The sequence below is a fragment of the Miscanthus floridulus genome, chromosome 2, assembly GCF_019320115.1.
Source record: "Miscanthus floridulus cultivar M001 chromosome 2, ASM1932011v1, whole genome shotgun sequence".
In the NCBI taxonomy this organism is placed as follows: domain Eukaryota; kingdom Viridiplantae; phylum Streptophyta; class Magnoliopsida; order Poales; family Poaceae; genus Miscanthus; species Miscanthus floridulus.
In genome coordinates this window covers 37,794,243-37,807,940 of record NC_089581.1, presented here as the reverse complement: position 1 = coordinate 37,807,940, position 13,698 = coordinate 37,794,243, and positions in this window count along the sequence as shown.

Sequence of the window (13,698 nt, the reverse complement as noted above, 5' to 3'; positions counted from 1 at the left end):
CAATGGTTGTCACTAATCAATGTTAATCGAGCATTATCCAAACCTTAATACTCTCTCATGGTATCAAGAGACGGTTCACAGGCTGGTTTGGATTTTATGCTCTAAAGTTTAGCTACTAAAGTGTTGTCTATAAACAATAGGTCTAAAGTGTTGTCTAAAGTTTAGCGAATCTAACAAAAACTTTAGATCACACATGTAAGCTAAAGTAGTCTAAAGTTTTAGTCCTTAACTTTGCCGACTAAACTTTAGACCAGATAATCAAAACATGCCCTTAGTTAGCATGACATATTTCTTACATGACTTTTGTGTAATGTTTACTTCCTGTTGAAAGAAAAATATAATTGTAGGTTTACGATAAGTCAAACTTTCTTAAATTTGATCAAGTTTATACAAAGTAATATGAATAATTATATGTTGAGATAGATTTGATATAAAAACATATTTTATAGTTATTCTGATGATACTTACTCAACTTCACACTAGGGACAAACCCCTTGTTCCTCCCCGAGCCCGAGTTACTTCGAGCTCAGTGTTCTTGCTTCATCGCCTGCCTCTCTTCTTCCTCATCACCGGTGATCACAAGATTTCTTCCATTCCTCCATCGATTCTTCGGTTCTAAAGGTTACCAACTTTATACTCTCATGTTTCATTAGTAGCTTATTTCATTTTGTGGACTAGATATATGTGGTTTTTTTATGGTAGATTTTTTTATTTGTAAGTCATTTAAGCTCAAAATCACTTTAAAGTTTGCATATTTGGATGGAGGAAGGTTAAAGTAGTTATTCAAAACAAGTATTGAGCTTTCATTTCTAGCATGCATAGCACACTTCATGCTTTAGAGATATAGAGAATTTTAGAGTTTTTTTTAATTTTATTTGTTTATAAAATGAGAAATTTATATTATATTAAAAATGAGTATAGAGAGTAGATGGCAACTGTTTTCGGGTCCTCGGCCTCTCATCGGGTTAAAAAGCGACTGAGGCCGGACCTCTCTCTCATTGCATGCGGCAAGTGTGAGGAGAAGATTGTGATGGAGTACCGGGTGAGGAAGGAGTGTCCCAACAAGAGCCTTATCTTCTACAAGTGTCCGGATCGCAATGTGAGTTATTTTGTTGCATTTAATGATTATGGTTAATTTATACTTATTTTCATGATGATTGTGATTAAAGTTCTAATTTTTTGTTTTTATTTCAGTGGGATGGCACTGGATGTTCACACTGGTACTGGGAGGAAGAGTATGTTGAACACATGCAAAACTCTCTTGCACAGGCGGCTACGGCGGCTGATGAGGCAGTGATCCTACGGAAGAAGCCCATAGATGTTGAACAAACACATGATCTGTTTGTTTTAGTTGGGATTGGTCGCGAAATCCTTATGCTGCTGAAGTGCATTTTAGCTTTAGTTTTTTTAGTGGTAGTTGGGATTGTCTACATTGTAGCGAGACTTTCATAAATTAATACCTTGTCTAGTGGCATGCATGTCGTATAATTAACTAATTATGTTCTAGGTTTTAATATGGTATGTATGTCATATAATGCAGATGAGACGGCATTGGATGTACAATGCTGATCGCCGCTCCCAAGAGTTCATTGAGGGCGTGCATTCTTTCTTACGTGTGGCCGAGGCAAACAAACGCGATGGTTTCATGTGCTGCCCATGTGCCATATGTAAGAATTTGAAGGAATATGCTAGCTCAAGGAATCTTCATTCACACTTGTTGAAGTCGGGTTTCATGCCAAACTATATTAGTTGGACAAAGCACGGAGAAATCGGGGTTGTAATGGAAGAAGGTGAAGAAGAACAATGGGACGATGATGACATTATTGCTGAATATGGGGCCTTTAATGATACCGCAATGGGGGAAGCTGAAGAAGAGGTAGGGACAGAAGATGAGCCCGCTGATGATCTTGGTCAGGCCATTCGTGACGCACAAAGAGAATGCAAAAGTGAAAAGGAGAAGATCAAGTTCGAGCGCATGCTAGAGGATCACAAGAAATTGCTATACCCAACTTGTGATGCGGGGCAGAAAAAGTTGGGTACCACACTGGAATTGCTGCAATGGAAGGCAAAAAATGGTGTATCTGACAAGGAATTTGGGGAGTTACTAAAAATCCAAAAGAAGATGCTTCCGAAGGATAACGAATTGCCCGCCACTACGTATGAAGCAAAACAGGTAGTCTGCCCTTTGGGATTAGAAATCTAGAAGATACATGCATGTCCTAATGACTGCATCCTCTACCGTGGCGAGGAGTACGAGAAGTTAGATGCATGCCCGGTATGTCATGCATCGCGGTATAAGATCAGGCGAGATGACCCTGGTGATGTTGAGGGCGAACGTCCCACGAAGAAAATCCCTACCAAGATTATGTGGTATGCTCCTATAATACCACGCTTGAAACATCTGTTCAGAAACAAAGACCATGCAAAGTTGTTGCGATGGCACAAAGAAGACCGTAAGGTAGACAATATGTTGAGACACCCTGCTGATGGGTCCCAGTGGAGAGCAATCAATAGAGAATTCCTGGAGTTTGCAAATGATGCAAGAAAGTTAAGGTTTGCTTTAAGTACGGATGGTATGAATCCTTTAGGGGAGCAGCGCTGTAGTCATAGCACTTGGCCTGTTACTCTTGTATCTACAACCTTCCTCCCTGGTTATGCATGAAGCATAAGTTTATTATGATGCTAGTGCTCATCCAAGGCCCAAGGTAACCTGGCAATGACATCGATGTGTACCTAAGGCCACTAGTTGAAGAACTTCTACTTTTGTGGAACAGACCAGGTGTACGTGTGTGGGATGAGCACAAACAGGAGCACTTTGACCTACGAGCATTGTTGTTTGTAACAATTAATGATTGACCTGCTCTAAGTAATCTTTCAGAACAATCAAACAAGAGATATAATGCATGCACGCACTGTTTCGATGACATTAAAGGTATATTCTTAAAAAATGTCGAAAGGTCTTGTACCTTGGCCATCGTCGATTTCTTCCTACGAATCACCCCCTAAGAAAGAAAGACAAGCATTTTAAAGGTAAGGCAGACCACCAGACCAAGCTGGGCAACTGAACTAGTGAGGATGTACTCAATTTGGTCAATGATGTGAAAGTAGTATTTGGAAAGGCACATGGCAGCGAACCTGTTTCGAACGACGCCGACAGTCACGCACCCATGTTGAAGAAGAAGTCCATATTTTGGGAGCTACCCTATTGGCAAGTCCTAGAGGTCCGTAGCACGATCGACGTGATGCACCTAATGAAGAATCTTTATGTGAACCTGCTAGGCTTCATGGGTGTGTATGGGAAGCCTAAGGACACACTTGAAGCATGATAGGACCTGCGGTGTTTGAAAGAACGAGACAACCTGCATCCAGAGAAGATAGATGATGGACGCCATTACTTAAGTCCTGCCAGCTACACTCTTAGCAAAGAAGAGAAGGAAAGCATGTTTGAATGCCTAGCAAGCATCAAGGTACCATCTAGATTCTCCTCGAATATAAAGGGTATAATAAATGTGCCAGAGAAGAAATTCCTAAATTTAAAGTCCCATGACTGCCACGTGCTCATGACACAATTGCTTCCCGTTGCATTAAGAGGAATTCTACCTCCAAATGTATGTCTAGCCACCGTGAAGCTATGTGCATTCCTCGATGCAATTTCTCAGAAGGCAATCGATCCAATGGATCTAGCTAAACTATAGAATGATGTGGTTCAATGTCTTATCAGCTTTGAGTTGGTGTTCCCTCCTTCCTTCTTTAATATCATGACACACCTCCTAGTTCACCTGATCAAGGAGATTAGCATTCTCGGTCCTGTGTTCCTGCACAACATGTTCCCCTTTGAGAGGTTCATGGGAGTCCTAAAGAAATATGTTCACAACCGTGCTCGACCAGAAGGAAGCATCGCCAAGGGCTATGGAATAGAGGAGGTCATTGAGTTTTGTGTTGACTTTATTCCTGACCTTGACCCGATTGGTGTTCCTGAATCACGACACGAGGGGAGACTAAGTGGAAAGGGGACACTAGGGAAGAAACCATATATTGGTATGCAGGACAATTATTTTAATAAAGCACACTACACAGTTCTGCAAAACTCCTCTTTGGTGGATCCATATATCGAGACACATAAAGTGTTGCTCCGATCCGAGTTTCAAGGGAAGTCTAAAGCTTGGATTACGCGTCAGCACATGGAAACTTTTAGCGACTGGTTGCGAAAAGAATGACAGGGTGATGAGAGTATTGATGAGCAACTTTATTTGTTGGCTAGGCAGCCATCGTGGCATATCCTCATATACAAAGGGTACGAGATAAATGGGAATACATTTTACACACTAGCCCAAGATAAAAGGAGCACCAACCAAAACAGTGGTGTCCGCATAGATGCCACCGACCCTAATGTAAATAAGCAAACATATTATGGCCGCATAGAGGAGATATGGGAACTAAACTATGCACCTACTTTTAAGGTATCTTTGTTCAAGTGCCAATGGGTAAAGGCGACTGGAGGCGGGGTAGCAGTCGACAACCAGTATGGAATGACAACTGTGGACCTCAACAATATTGGGTACAAAGACGAACCGTTCATCCTTGCCAAGGATGTGAATCAGGTGTTCTATGTCAAGGACATGTCTACAAAACCGAAAAGAGGGAAAAACAACAACGACCCAATCAATGAGCCAAAGTGCCACATAGTTCTTTCGGGGAGAAGAAACATCATCGGAATTGAAGACAAGTCAGACATATCAGAAGATTATGAAAAAGATGACCGAATTCTACCCTTCACAGTGAACAAAGACCTAAGCATCCAGCTAAATGATGAGGACACTCCATGGTAACCAAGGGATATATGTTAAGAAGAAATTCACTACTATGCCCGCTTGATATATATAGTGATGTATTAGACCTATTATGTAATAATTGTGACTTCAGATTTTTTTATCGTGTTTTCATATTTTCTACGGTTTAAATGAATTTTCTGCTAGACGGTGGATTTCCCGTGGAGAATGTGTGATGAAAAACCAAATGATGAACGTTAATAAGATGTGAAAACTAATTTCCTATCGAAAAACAATAGTTTTAATGATTTTAATTAAGTAGTATATTTTTGCATGGTGTAAATTGTAATTATTATTTACACTATGTCAAATATTTATACAGTAAAACAAAAGAGTTTAGTTTACAAATTTTTGTTGTGTATAATAATGCAAAACCAAGTCCAAGAACTTTTTATAATTTTTTTGGATAATATTTTATTTATTAGACAATTAATAACTCTCTGCATATTTATATAAAAGAAATATATAAAAAAGGAAAAAACTTATGGAAATTGGATAAAGCTAACTACTGCTCCCCCTTTACTCCTGGGTGGATCAACCACCCGGGGTGGATCAACCACCCGGGACTAAAGGTGGAGCTTTAGTCCCGGGTGTAGCCACGATCCGGGAGTAAAGGGCATTTGGGCGGGCCACGAAAACTGCAGCTCCACCTTAGTCCCGGTTCTAACCATAGCCCGAGACTAAAGAGTCTTTAGACCTGGTTGGTACCTCCAACCGGGACTAAAGGTCTCCCTTTATAAACCACGCCCTAGTTCTCTTCCTCTCTGTCTCCACCACGCCGTCGCCTCATCTTCTCCACCAGATCAATCCAGCAGCGTCGCCGCTCCCAGGCGACCACCCTAGCCTCGCCTCATCATGCGCACACGCTGTCATCGGCCCCATGCGCACGCGCGCTTCTTCTCTGGCTGGCTAGCGCGCCTCGCTCATCCTCGCTGGAGTGCGCGCTGTCCTCGTCCCCGGCCCCCACCTCGCTCATGCTCACCGGAGTGCACCGAGCCTTCCCCGCGCTGCCTCACTGGAGCTCTCCCGAGCCTTCCCTGCGCGCGCTGCCTTACCGAAGCACGGCCGAGCCTTCCCTACGCTGCCTCACCGAAGCTCGCTCGAGCCTTCCCCGCGCGCGCTGCGTCACCGGAGCGTGGCCGAGCCTTCTCTTGTATGTGCTTCCTTCATTCAGATGTGCTGCATACCGAAGCAAGGAAAGATTATGCTATTTTCTCTTGTATGTGCCTGTCAGTAGCATTTTATGTTTGAGTTTCTGTAACACTTGAAAACGCGACGCGCGGGATGGCAGAGAACTCGTCCTGCCGACTCCACGCGGCTGCGGTGCGCTGTGGTGTGGCTCATTTCCATCGGGAGCGCTAGGCAGACGTCAGTCGTCGTTCAGCTCGACTCTATGCACATCCATTTGGAATTCTGCTCTGCCTGTCATGGTTTTGCGGTTGCGTTGCTGTCTCTATGCACTTCGCTCATCTTCCTCATTTCTTTCTTCCACCGTCAACCTGTTGTGTCTCGGTATACCAGTAGAGGTTTGAAGCACACCGGGGACTAGTGCCTTCGACTGGCATGACAGATGCAATGCAAGGCCGTGCAATAGGAAGCAAATCCGTTCTCTTTTGACGATACGCCCGAATAGCCGGCCAGACAGATTTGGTGGTTGAACGGATCCGTCGGCCATCGCCGTGCGGCTGTTCGACAAAGAACGGCATCGATCGACCATAGTATTTTATTGTTCGGAGTCCGGTTCGGGGTGCAATGCAACGCAATGACAATTGACAATACGTTTCTAGGTCAAAATATGGTCGTTTCTATGGACTCCGTGACTAAACATTTTATTTTAACTTTTTATGAAATGAAAACTTAGAAAATAGTTAGAAAATTGTAGAAAATCCGTACTAGTTGAACTTGCGGACCATGTTCAGCTCGGCGAGTATGTTCTCTGCTGAGCGGTAATGGACGTCAAGGAGGAGCTTTGATTCTACGAGGGAGAGCGACAACGGTCGTGGAAGACCGTGTTCCCTTCCTCGTAGGATCGGAGCTCTTCCTTAGCCAAGTACGGTGCCGTCCAGTGGAGAAATGCTCACTGAGATGATCACGTAAGCAAGGTCAACTAGTACGGATGGTTATTTATTGAAACTTGTTTTTGAGCTATAATTTAATGGATATTTGATAACTTCAGACCTACAAATGTCATCTACAAATGTTACTATCCTCGGCAACCTAATCGCCCGCGAGCTCGCCGATATCGAGCAGGTCACTTAGAATTATTTTTTTCATGAAATGAAATACTTAGAAATCATGCCTTTTATTTTTTAGAATTAATTTTTCTATGAAATAAAAAACTTAGAAAATAGTTAGAAAATTGTAGAAAATCCGTACTAGTTGAACTTGCGGACCGTGTTCATCTCGGCGAGCATGTTCTCTGCCGAGCGGTAACAGACGTCAAGGAGGAGCTTTGATTCTACGAGGGAGAGCGGCAATGGTCGTGGAAGACCGTGTTCCCTTCCTCGTAGAATCAGAGCTCTTCCTTGGCCAAGTACGGTGCCGTTCGGTGGAGAAATGCTCACCGAGATGATCACGTAAGCAAGGTCAACTAGTACGGATAGTTATTTATTGAAACATGTTTTTGAGCTATAATTTGATGGATATTTGATAACTTTAGACCTACAAATGTCATCTATAAATGTTACTATCCTCGGCAACCTAAATGCCCGCGAGCTCGCTGATATCGAGCAGGTCACTTAGAATTATTTTTTCCATGAAATGGAATACTTAGAAATCATGTCTTTTATTTTTTAGAATTAATTTTCCATGAAATAAAAAACTTAGAAAATAGTTAGAAAATTGTAGAAAATCCGTATTAGTTGAATTTGCGGACCGTGTTCATCTCGGCGAGCATATTCTCTGCTGAGCGGTAACGGACGTCAAGGAGGAGCTTTGATTCTACGAGGGAGAGCGGCAACGGTCGTGGAAGACCGTGTTCCCTTCCTCATAGAATCGGAGCTCTTCCTTGGCCAAGTACAGTACCGTCCGGTGGAGAAATGCTCGCCGAGATGATCACGTAAGCAAGGTCAACTAGTACGGATGGTTATTTATTAAAACATGTTTTATTTTTTATAGATATATCTAGTGGAGTAAAAGCTAGATGGCTGCCCCGAGAGACAACATGGATGAAGAAATGATGAATATTATCAACACCGGCACTCAATTTGCCGATGGTGACAAGCAGGATGTAGATGACGGGAGTCAATACCTGGCTCTTGAAGATAACCAAGAAAATATTGTGCAAGAAAATACCGGCGAGGTATATATATTTATATATATATTTGAATATTGTATATATATATTTGAATATCTATCATCTATTATGTGTACACATGATATTTATTTATTCTTTTTTATACGTAGCCCTTTGGATCGACGACCACAACAGCGAAAAGCAAAAATATTTGAGGCCCGAAAAAGCCATTGGAGGGGCGCTATATAATATCAGAATTCAATATCGAGACAGGCGAACCACTTGGTCCACATGCAAGGAAATTCATGCAACACTGTGGGTACCTTGTAAGGGACAGACTTCCGATCAGTGCGCGTGAACGGAAGCAAAAGATCAACGAGCCTCATGTTAGTTTTGTCTCTGATCTTAATAAGAATTTAATTTGGGATGATATCCTTCAACATTTCACGTTGCAAGCGGATGATTATGATGATATCAACGATGATGAATTGAAGGAGCTAGTTCGAAAGTGGGCTATGAAGAAGATAGCCACACAATTCCAGACTTGGAAGAAATCCCTATACACGAAATACATCAATAAGAACCTAACGCCCAATTTCAATACTAGGGCCCCGCTCGTGAAGTTAAGGCCCTACTAGAATGATTTTGTATAGTACAACACATCGGAAGAGGGTGAGGAACGGGTGAGAAGGAACCAAGAGAATGCCCGACATAAGGTATACCACTATGGCATGGGATCTGGTGGCTACGCGACTGCCATTCCCAAGTGGGAAAAAAATGGAAGCGGACATTCTTGCCAAGGGTATCACACCAGAATCACTCAATTGGCCCAAACACGCGAAGAATTGGTTTTTCGCTCATGGGGAAAGACTGGACCTAGAGACCGGGAAGCTGGTTCATGGCCCAAAACTTGAAAGAGCAATACAAAGATTATCTTATGCTCTACAAGCTAAAGCTATTGGTGCGTTCAGGCCCAATAGAGAGAAGGATGAACTGATGTATGCCATCGGGACTGCTGAACATAGTGGCCAAACGAGAGGTTTAGGATGGAACATTTCTTAGGAGCATGGTTTCCCTAACGACAGAGATACCTATAGAAGTCAGCAGAGAAGGAAGGATGAGGAAGCAGCATGGATCAGCGGGTTGGAGGAATATGTTCGTGAGTCACGGGAGGCGTTGCTTCAAGCACAAGAGCACAAAAAAAACATGCAAGCTAGAATGCAGGACGAAATCATAAAGCAAGTGCAAATAGCAATGAGTGCCCAAAGTCAGGCATCAGATCTAGGAATCAACATTAATATTAGCCCCCCTGATCAGTTGAAAAGCAGCTGCGCTTCCACGGAGTTGCCAAATCAAGATGACGCAATGCTATGTTTCCCTGTGGATGACATCACTGCACCGTTTACATCATGTGAGCTACATATTCCAAAAGAGAATGCCATAATCATGGTGGCTCTCGGTGTTTTTCTCCTCCAGATCCTATCAAGACACCAAGAATCCATGGGGCAATAATACCACCCGGATATGTTAGCGTCTCAGTGGATAGAGTTAACAAAGGTTTTAGTGATCTGGCTCTTGACATTCCAGGAGGTGATGGGGAGAATACTCTAGAAGAAGCAGAGAAGACATTCATACTATGACGCAAGTGCTACATCATTATTCCCGGGGTCTCTAGTCCACCGCCGCTTCCTCAATTGCCAGACAATAGGTGCAGACAAAAGTGAACGAAATTTTTTTCACTAATTTTCTATTGACATGTATGATTAAAAATAACAATTTCTTATACCTAATTATTCTTTTTTATACTCACACAGCAGGGTCTCCGCCAATCTAAGTCCAATTATCCAATCTCTAGATCATCATAGCGCTCTAGGAAATCAGGTGGCAACGCTGCCACCGCCGCCACCTCCAAGGAGGTCTCCAACGGCTTCCCCGCCTCCCTTGATGACTATGAAGAAGTCAACTCCTAAGAGGTCTGCCCCGCAAATGAAGCCGTTGGCCCACCAGCCAACAAAGAAGAAAGCCTCATCTAATCCAGTTATTCCCCAAAAACTATCTTACGAGAAAAGTGTAAAGGAATTAAATGTTGTAGTACAAAAAGATGTGGACAGTTTCTTCGAAAAAATGAAAAAGCAACGAGAAGCGAGGGAGAACCCGGAGAAACCGTACTTCTACCTACCTCTAGATCTTCTAAGAAAGAAGGTGGACCAGAAAAAGCGGGAATCTCAAAAGACCCTGCCAAAATCGGACTACGACCGCTCTCTCACCAAGTCATTTGAGGCGGCGTAGAAAAAGACTAGACCGGGGAAAGGTGTTGCACAACTCGGACAACAATCGCAACAATTAGTCCCCCCTCTTGTTGTTCGTAATGAATATGGTTCGAACTTAGACTTAGACGTCGATTTTGAGGAGCTGGCTCGGTTTTACGAGGAAACTGGTTTGGACCTTGCCCAAGTGCTCGCTGAAGGACCTTCTGCTTCGAAAGTGGATCCTTGGAAGAAATTTGAACATGGAAAGAGTCTATACAACCCTGAGGCTTTAGGTGAACTGGGTACGTCAATGTCCTGCTAAACAAGTGGTACATGGCGGCGTGTGAACGGGGAGAGGCCTTTGTTCCTGTCAGAGTTAGAAACCAACATTACTTCCGTGGCGATGACGTTATATATGTCGAGTTTGTAGAATTACACCAACTATGCCACCTGGACTCTCTCGATAAAAGTCTCATTAGCTGCTATTGTCTGTACGTGTGATTATTTTCTACTATTAAAGTGTATATATATAAAGCTACATGTATATATATAAATTATATATCCTTACACTATATTTTTATATATGCAGATATGAGATGACAGAACTTAGAAAGAGAAAGGATAATGATGTTGGTTTCGTTGATCCAAATGTCGTATTCAAACACCCTAACCCCCCGCCTCAATGGAAAGATGATCTCGAAAAAAATCTCATGAGGTTCTTAGTGAACCAATAAAACAAGAACATACTCTCCCCTACAACTTCAAGTGAGTGTTAAGTAATTAATGTCGATCATATGGACATTTGTTCAATTATTTGCTTACTAGCTAATCTATCTCCCATATATATATATATGTTGACTCTAGTTAATGTCGATCATATTTGTGTATAAAAACATATGCAGCAATTACTGAATATTGATGATCATCGATATGGCTAATAGTCGGTTGAGCATCTTAGACTCATTAAGAAAAGAACAAACAGAGTACCAAGACATGATAGATATTATCCAATGGTAATTTGGTCTCTCTAGTAACTATATATACCCCGATCTCTTAACTGCAACAATTATTAAAGGTCAAATTAATTTTTTATTTTATTGGGTGCAGTGTTTGAAAAAGTTTCATTGAGGAACACCACATGAAACATTGCAAAGCGCCACTGAATGTAATCGCACACAAAGTAAGTACTAGCTACATTTATATATACATATATAATTCAATTAACACCATGCATGCTTTCAATTCACCGGATATTTTTTCTCGTAAAAGTGGGTTCTGAGGCAAGAACAGGGGAACAACTACTGCGGATACTATGTTTGCGAGTTCATCATGGCGTACGCAAAAAGAACTCCTGAAGAGATCCTCAAAGTACGTTATATAAATATATTCATATATTCATAGTTTCTTTTGTTGCTCATATATATAAGTAATCACGTAACCAACACATATATATATTAATATTTTTTCTTTAACTTTTATTGAAGACTCTATGGTTGAAGGAAAAAGTCATACGACGTGACCAACTGAAAGCAATTCAAGAGACCATAGCAGGATTTCTTAATGACCAAGTCCTCAACCCTGCCGGCGAGTTCTACAATGACGTCAACCAAACATGGAAGCCAAACCAGATGAGTGAATTTGTTATCCAAGGATATGATAGAATATACAATGCAAGCTTTATTTGTAATATATATATATATATACATAAAATAACGTACAATATATGTATATGCATGTAATATATACATTAGTTTCATACTTTAGTTTGTTCAAAATATTCGAACATTATAAACGTGTAGAATACGTATATTACTAGCAGCGTAGAATGCGTATTCGAAAACCTATTCGAAAACCAAAATAAATCATCAATTTAAAATAGAAACAAAAAAAAGGAAACATTTAGTCCCGGTTGGTAATACCAACCGGGACTAAAGGGCCGCCCCACGTGGCCAGGTCGGGAGGCCTCTTTAGTCCCGATTGGTCTTACCAACCGGGACTAAAGGTGGGCGAGAAGCCGGGACTAAAGGAGGGGCCCTTTAGTCCTGGATTCGTGCTCCCGGTTAGAAAACTGGGACTGAAGGGGTTTCCCAACCGGGAGTAAAGCCCGTTCCTGTACTAGTGTCATAAGTATAAATTCGATCAAGTTTGAATTTATTTGACTCCCCAAGAAGTGACAATATTTTTTCTTGAGCGAAGGAACAATCGCTTCCGTATCTGCCGCGTGATTAGTCCGTCGTTAGGGGAATCGGCATGCATATCTTTAAGTTCCGTCCCGTCATTAGGGGGATGCCAATTTTTATTTTGTTTTCCTAGATTTTTTAATTTATTAAGTACTTTATAGAATGTGAAAAATGAATGGCTTAGATTGATTTGAAATATTACCTCCTCAGAGGTAAAGTTTGTACCTTAGCATTGCCCTTCTCTCACGGCTTCCCATAAATCCAGTCTCTAATTGCATTGTCTTATTTGCTTGAACCTCCTGGTCAGCTGACAATTTCACTGCATTTGAAGACTAAGGTGAAAGTGATGTAGATAAGTCTCTGTGCCCATCCGATTCAAATTTTGAGGATACAAAAAAGAACTTTTAATATTTTTGTGGATATAGATAATCTGAATTTGACTGTGTATGGATGCGGGGTAGGATATAAAATCGATAGAATCTAATGTATATGGATTATCCACAAATTCAATATGGATTATCCGATGCGACGATGCTTAAAATTGGATATCTGATAATTTCACTCCTGTATTAAAACCAAGAGGAATTCAACATCTAAAAATGCTTTTTAGTTGCGAACTCTTATTAATGACGTGGTTGTTTTATGTTCTATATTTTGAATCGGGAATTTACTGGCTATTGTTATTGGCTGATAACTAAGTGAGGATACCCTGTTATGTGTTGATTGTGTCGATGTGTGATAGCCACAGCAAGGAATGCAATGCAAGACGTAAGTCAATTACGTCTGCTCTGAAATGGGGGCACCGGAGTACCGCACACGCCAACACGCTACTCCAACCTCCATCGCAAGTTGGATGCGAAGGGACGGACGGGGCGGCGTATGTATACGACCCGCACGTGAGCGTGGTCCGCGTTTGAATGGAAACGAAATCGCAGTGAGACTTCAAAATAGGAATAAAAACACGAGAGGAGTACGAATGCGACCTTTTTTTTTTGAGACTTGGAGATTCATTTATTCATTGGGAGCAAAATTACAATATGCAGTTAAAGCATCTAATACATAAGCTGGAGCATAAGTCCACAAACCAGCTCGTGTATCAGCCGTGACCCTCTTAGCTAACGAGTGTGCTACCTTATTACAATTCCTGGGTATAAAGGAAAAATTAAACTCAAAAAACACTAGGCTTAGAGGTCAAATAGTAGCTC